Source organism: Sphaeramia orbicularis, chromosome 9 (genome assembly GCF_902148855.1).
Source record: "Sphaeramia orbicularis chromosome 9, fSphaOr1.1, whole genome shotgun sequence".
In the NCBI taxonomy this organism is placed as follows: Eukaryota; Metazoa; Chordata; class Actinopteri; order Kurtiformes; family Apogonidae; genus Sphaeramia; species Sphaeramia orbicularis.
Genome location: NC_043965.1, coordinates 54999877 through 55007582, shown reverse-complemented (window position 1 = coordinate 55007582; position 7706 = coordinate 54999877). Strand labels below are relative to the sequence as shown.

The window sequence follows — 7706 nt, the reverse complement described above, 5'->3', positions numbered from 1 at the left end:
AGCAGTTGTGTTCTGTCAGAGGAAAAGGTGGACTATAGCTCAAAAAAAAAAAAAAAAAAAAAAGGTGATGGCTAAAAAACAATAAATAACTTTGTATATGTCCTTTTTTTAAGGACGGCATTGCTACTGTACAACTTTTGCATGTACAATAATGGTTTAATTCAACAGTGGAGAGGCAAATCAATCCATAAACTACACAGACACTGTCATTTTAGTAACACATTAGTATCAATAGAATCGATAAAATTAAACACAAATATCCTCTGTAACTATGTTCTGTCATTGTGTGCCTGAGTATGTTTGACTTTAGATCACATTGTACAGTACACATGCAAGAATGCACTGCACTCTGTAGCATTTTATTAGTTTATATCACAGTGAAATATATAGTTATGAAAATTAGTTATATTAGGAGTTGTAGTGTAACAAACAACAAGTTGCACCGCCTTTAAACTTTACACATAACCCACAAAATTAAAAAGTGTCAATGCAAGAACTGTTTTTTTTTTTTTTTTTAAATTCAAAATTACATTTCATTTTTTGACCATATTCCAACCCAAACACCTGAATCTTCCATTTAAGTCTACTGGTGACACTGGTCTACAGGTTTTTAGAAATTATCTCCCCGAGATGAAATGTGTCAGATTTGAAATACTTTAATAAGATGAACTGGAAGACAAATGACAAATGTAATGGTTAGCTCATGATTTAAATGTATATGATAAAGTGTTATTATGCATATGTATGGGTTCATATATATATATATATATATATATATATATATATATATATATATATATATATATATATACATATATATATATATATATATACATATATATACATACATACATATATATATATATATATATATATATATATATATATATATATATATACATATATATATATATATATATATATATATATATATATATACACACAGGGTGGGGAAGCAAAATTTATAATGAACATTTAGTTGTTTTTTCTCAGCAGGCACTACGTCAATTGTTTTGAAACCAAACATATACTGATGTCATAATCATACCTAACACTATTATCCATACCTTTTCAGAAACTTTTGCCCATATGAGTAATCAGGAAAGCAAACGTCAAAGAGTGTGTGATTTGCTGAATGCACTCGTCACACCAAAGGAGATTTCAAAAATAGTTGGAGTGTCCATAAAGACTGTTTATAATGGAAAGAAGAGAATGACTATGAGCAAAACTATTACCAGAAAGTCTGGAAGATACTATTAAAGAAGAATGGGAGAAGTTGTCACCCCAATATTTGAGGAACACTTGCGCAAGTTTCAGGAAGCGTGTGAAGGCAGTTATTGAGAAAGAAGGAGGACACAGAGAATAAAAACATTTTCTATTATGTCAATTTTCTTGTGGCAAATAAATTCTCATGACTTTCAATAAACTAATTGGTCATACACTGTCTTTCAATCCCTGCCTCAAAATATTGTAAATTTTGCTTCCCCACCCTGTATATATATATATATATATATATATATATATATATATATATATATATATATATATATATATATATATATAATAGATTTATAAATCTTCCACTAGAAAGAACCTGAAAAGTTAATGTATTGTGATGTGCAGACAGCGTTTTGCTCTGAGACAAACATTCCTTTTGAGTAAAACTTCATTCTCTCAATAAGTCTCAGAAGTTCACATTTTGACCCAAGGCTGTATTTTTTAATCTACTGTCAACCACCACTTCTGATAAATGTTTCACTGTTAGGGACTCAAACCTGGTAAAGATTCAGTCCTTTCATTCTGTTGCTGTTTTACTTGTAAACCAGTGTAATAAGCATATAACCTAAGTATTGTTAGATAAATGTACTTACATACAGTAAGGTTTTAAATACAGAACTTTCAATGTTGTTGAGTATTTTCATTTCATTTTTTTTTATTTTATTCATTCATTCCAATCCAAATGATTGGAAAGGAGCAGGATGAAGAAAACTTATAATACCTGCCCCTTTCTTCAAACATGTGCTTACATCAGATACGTTGCCATTACAGTTATTACAGTAAACAGTTTACATGATAATCAATGCAAATAAAACAAATCTAACATCCATAAGTTATTATTTCATTACATGCTTTCATAAAGCTTCTCTATTCTTTCCTTATACAACCTCTTAAACTGAACAAATATTTGTACAGCTCTTCTCTTCCACTGCCAGAGAATTCCACATTCTGACACCCACAACAGACATACACATTTTCTTTACATTTTCTTTGACAGCACTGTTAATATCTCAGGTAAAAATACAAAGCTTCAATACTACTTCAACCTACTGCATATTTGCCCGAGAGCCGTGGATTTTCACAAACATAAAAAGAGTCAGAGTGAGACATCTTTGAGTGTGTCTCCTCCTGTCAGCTCCAGATCAGGCCAGGAGGCGGATAAAAGCCAATCAGAGGCGCAGCTGCAGACGTAACTCCAGCATCTGCATGGCGTTTGTGTTCAGGGAAAAGAGAGAGAGAACATCAAAACAGTTATTTCACATCTAAGATATATCACATTACCGCATTCAATACCGATGTTATTTTTTTGGCAACGTTAAAAAAAACAACAACAACAACAACACACAAATCTCGCGATATGTGCACATCGTCCCCCTCCTCAAGTGAAATACGACACGGTTTCCTCCTTCATTCAGTGTAGGCGTGACTTTTCTATTGACCACATAAGCCCTGCTCATGTTTCCTATTTGACTAAATGTGCAGTAAACTACACATCCCGGTGTCCGCCTGTTGACCCAGGCTCTAGGCCGGTGTGATCTGGTGTGATTTGGCGCTGAGCTGGAGCCCGACCTCCGTCCCTGACCTCCGCCAGAGCCCCCGGCAGCTCCAGAACGGGCAGGCGCAGGCAGCACGGTGCTTTTGTTAAGACAGACGAAGAGGGAGCCCGCACAGATTATAACCAGGAAGAATGCACATGGGAGGGGGCGAGAATTGAACATATCTGTCTCTAGCAGGCTTTTCACTAAATGCTCCAGTCCCTACATTGAGGAAGAACCAAGCAATGGGATTGGGTAGCGACCAGATAGCGTAACACCCCCTCCTCCTCTGTGTTGAGAATTGCGTTAAAACCAAAACGAAAAGGAAAGGCCTGCGCTTTATCAATATTACAGGATTATTTTTTTATTTTTTGATTTTTACCCCCCATAGATTAAACAAGGAAGCGTTGCTGGCTGGTGTATGTGTTTAGAATGGGACACGCTGAAGGTATTGCCATCTTTTCTTCCCTGCCTGCATCTCTCTCCTTCTCCTCCATCTAAATCTGGGCTCTCTGCTCCTTTGCTCTCTCCTCTTTTACCGATAAGCGTGTTTGCTGTAGCCGCCGCTCTAGCTGCCGCCGCCGTCCGTTGCATGTTGTTCTGCCTCCTCTGTACGTGCCCACACTGTTTTTTGCTTGTGGTTGGCCTGTTTTCGGCCACATTTTTCACCAAACCGCCAGTGATGGAGGTATAATCACGCCAGACAATTTGATTTAAAGGGGCAAAGGCAGCCATATTGGCAGTGGAGCGTTAGCCTAGCCAACATTAGCTTTCCCTTTCATCTTTTTCCATGTGTGATGCACGTCAAATGTATCAACATTACGACTCAACACAAGGCTATTTGGAGCCGATATACACACTGAATACCTTCACACGGTGTAAAATATGCTCCTAAGCCTGTAAATAGTGAACATGTTTCAAGACAAGCCCCTTTGATGGCAGGTAGCTTTAGGCTAACATCGCAGAAGGCTACAGGAGAATTCAGTCAGATATTTTCGTCTGCGCAGTCGTTTTTAAATGCAACCACACGTTTTTAGATGCACATTAATGTTTGCCATGTGGTCCCGTAGCCCAAAATAACACCTCACACAAATATAGGCAGCGAGTGACCGTTAGTTGACACCTTATGGGTGTTTACATCACCGTTATCCACCTTTGCCAGAGCAGAGTGTGTGTGTGTGTGTGTGTGTGTGTTTAGAAATTAAACTACACTCAGTGGATTAGTCTGTTCGCTATGAGCCTATTTCTGTCCAATTTTAACTTGATGAATCCATCACAGGCACGAAAAGTGGACAGAATATGAGGGCAAAAGCAAGCCGCTGGAAACCGTTCTTTGTTTTGCTGACGCAGGCCACCATGTGTGGATGAAATAAAAACACAAAATGAGCAAATTGAGCTCCATGCCTTCTGAGGGGGCAGACTGCACAGGTGATGAGACCCAAGCACAACCTGCCTGTGTTTAAGCCCAGGCTGAGGGGCTTGGGTTTGTTGTTTTACAGATGGGTGGTGATCCTGCTAGAATTGGACTCTACTAGTCAGATGTGTGTGTGTGAGTGTGTGTGTGTGTGTTTACAGTTGAGCCATTCCCTCAGTATTGTCAGGTAATGCAATGTTCTGTCATTTAGTTGTGTGGTCAGTCAAATGTCAGAGAGGTAACAGATTTGGGGGTTTCTCCAGGTGTGTGGGTGTGTAATGTGACTAAAAACTAAGGCTGAGTGGATTTGGTTTAGCTCCTGTTGTGATTGTTGTTGACAGGTTTGTGATTTGTGATCCTGGCAGACACACAGAGTGAGGCATGTTTTACTTAAACGGAAATAATACTGATTGATATTCCTTTGGGTTTTATGGATATATAAGGATGCGTACAATTCCATTGTGATAGACTTTTATGATATATATTCATACAAAATATGAACAGAAACTTTTCTTACACTCAGTCTTTATTGAGTTCTGTGTTGTATTTAAATAGACGTCTCATCAACTGTATAACCAGGAAATGGCCAAAACAATGGTGAAGTACACAATACAAAGGATGTTCAGTAAACAACTTAAAGACCGGTTCAAGGGATTACAACAAGAAACTTAGATTAAAGCTGGAACTCAAAAATTTTGCTTTTTTGCAGTTGTGTAATTGCACAGGCTCATATTGCAAATCAAGTAAAAACTAGGCTATATGTTTTACATAATATTGGAACTATATCAGGGTTTTCCAGACCATTCATGCAGCATATAAATATTTTTGCATGGCACATCAGTTGAAGAAGCAGAAAAACTTTGTCTAGAGAAAAGCCACTATATCGGCACGAAACCGTGATTTTTTATTTTTTATTATTACTATAAAGACTCTATAAAAATTGTTGCAAAACTGTGTTTATATCATCCACAAGAAGATTTGTACTGTGTTTATTTGAGGTGTTTTCTCAGTTTGATTATACAGCTCAGAAATTATCTAAAAATGCATAGTTTGTCGTTGCACAACATTAGACAAAAGCAGTAGGGAAAATATAACATATACCAAGAAAAGTACAACATTGATCTCATTGATGAGGCCAACAAAAATGGTCAGTTTGTGAATAATTGATGACCTCTACTTAAAAAAAAATCCCGAAAAACAACACTGTCATTCAGTTTAACATGCTAACATGTAGCTTTTGTGTTTTGTCAGTTTAGGTGTGACCATCTCATAAGAGTTGTGAAAACCCTGACATTTCAACTTCATGCTTCATCTTTTTGTAGCAGCCAAACATATTAAATTATGTCTTAAAAAACAAAAACATTTACAAAATGAGCTGTAACTGCTAAACATTTAGTCCATGAACTGAATTTCATAGGAGCAGCAGAAACTATTAGGACATGAAAAATCTATCCCCAGGTTTGTGCATCATTTTGTTTTTTAATAACTTCGGCACCAGCTCCTCAGCTGAAGAAACAAAGAAAGAAACATTGTATTGGCAGAAATAAACTGTTTATTTTCTAAAAAGAAGTTTCTTAAAAGACAGTAAAATAGTGAAATTGGAATTGTGTGTTGACGTCATCATTGAGCTGATTAGTTTTGTGTTTCTGTGATTTGTTGAATAATTATTGTAAACTTAGAGGTCCACAATTTGCCAAAGGGCCTCATATTTAGTCACATAACGAGCACACCCAAGTGCTTCACAAACTGAGCAAAACCCTTTCTTACTAACTAGTGTCCCTGAAGACCTCATTTAATTTGTAGTAATTCCAAAAAGGCGCTCTCTGTCTCTCTTTCTCTTGTTAGATAGTGTAACGGTGTCGATGATGTGAAATACATGGTGTAATATGTAACAAAGACTTCACTCCATTGTCGCATCAGGGATGTTTTGGTTAAATGATTTGCATCCTTACTGCTAGAGGCCTATTTCTGATTTGTATAGATTTTTAAGATAAAAATTAATTTTATTCATCCCTCAGAGGAATCCTCATCGACCTGTACCAATACGCAATCCTATCAAATAAGTAATTCATTATTTTCAAGTGCATAGTAGTAGTGACTGGCACGAGAGGAGCAAAGGAGATGTGCACTTGCAGGTAAGATTCTCTCTCAAGTTCAAGTTTATTATAGCCTGATGTTGCAAAAAATGCCTTGAAGGGCTGGGAATAAAAGAAATCTATAATAATTAATGAAACATGGACAGAATTTGATATAAATGAGATATGAAACGCAGAACAATGGAGATAATTAAGAGGTAAAATATACATATTTACAGTGACATGCAAACAAAACCCTCCATATATTATAAACATAGAAAATGTGTAGCATGTTTTACAGTTTTATGAAACTAACTGTACGATAGATAAGTGCATGTGCATGAACCGCCACTTTTCATACCCTGGTAGACCGCTGTAACCCAACCACAAACCAACAGACACACAAGATCTGTGGATTTGTGTATCCTGAGCAGAGGCGGCAGAAGTCCACAACACTATCCTCCTGTAGAAGTACAGAGTGAGTAAAAAAAAAAAAAGACTACGATAAAAGTAGAAGTACTAATCCAACCTCTTTACTGCAGAAAAAGCCAAAAATTCCACGCTCTGAAATGTCTACAGATGTCCTTCAGAGTTCTACTTGACTGTTCTGAATACAGCATCTTGTGTACACAGTGAACTCATTAACATCACAACATTACGAGGCCTTTTCTGTGTGGCTCAGTCTCCCTTTAATGACCGTTTCATCTTCTTGGATCTTTCATCTTGTTTTCATCTCATCAGTTTATGTTGTTGTCTTATCTTTGTTCCATCTGGGCCTATTTGTGTTGAAATTGGTGTTGACGTTAGCGTGAAACAAAAAAGATCATTAATCCTCTCAAATGCATTAATATGAATGTAATGCTCTTGTTTGGAAAATATATGGAGTAAGAAAAAGTAGTGGGAGTAGTGAAATTAGTGTTGAAATATCGGCAGTAACAGGAAAAAGTTTTCAGAAAAATAAATAGTCTAGTTCATGAACATGAAAACTACTGGAGTAGAATAATGAAGTATTTGTACTTTGTCAGTTCCACCTTTGGTCCAGTGTGGTTTCTGTAATGTGTGTTCAAGTTTTTTTTGTTTGTTTTTACCTCTGCATTGATTTCAGCTTCTTAAATGTGAATATCTTATTTTCTTATTACTTTTAAGACAGGCTGCAATAAGTCGTTATTTTCAATTAACAAAGAAATGTCTTAAAAGTCAACATTTGTAATCTTGTCAAGTGTTTTGGAAAACCCTCAGGTTTTAAGGCACTATTTTCAATCAGTTCTCAGGTTTTAAAGGGCACCTCAGGTCATGGTCAGATCAAGCCCAGCCCACGCTGGGATGTTGGGCTGTCCAAGACCAATGACGACTAAACATAGAGATAGCTTTGGTAATAAGTAAATAATGTTGGTCCGATGTCAA

General features: G+C 36.5%; 1 protein-coding gene across 10 annotated transcripts in view; it reads left to right on the top strand.

Moving 5' to 3' along the window:
* The first annotated feature begins 2703 nt into the window (after window positions 1–2703).
* Window positions 2704–7706, top strand: part of nsd3 (nuclear receptor binding SET domain protein 3) — a 35406-nt gene continuing 30403 nt past the window's right edge. For 8 of the 10 annotated variants that reach the window (XM_030143245.1, XM_030143248.1, XM_030143247.1 and 5 more), the window contains exon 1: window positions 2704–3261. The gene's annotated coding sequence lies outside the window, so the exon portion shown is untranslated. The remainder of the gene's footprint in view (window positions 3262–7706) is intronic. The other 2 variants (XM_030143249.1, XM_030143253.1) reach the window with 1 other exon arrangement.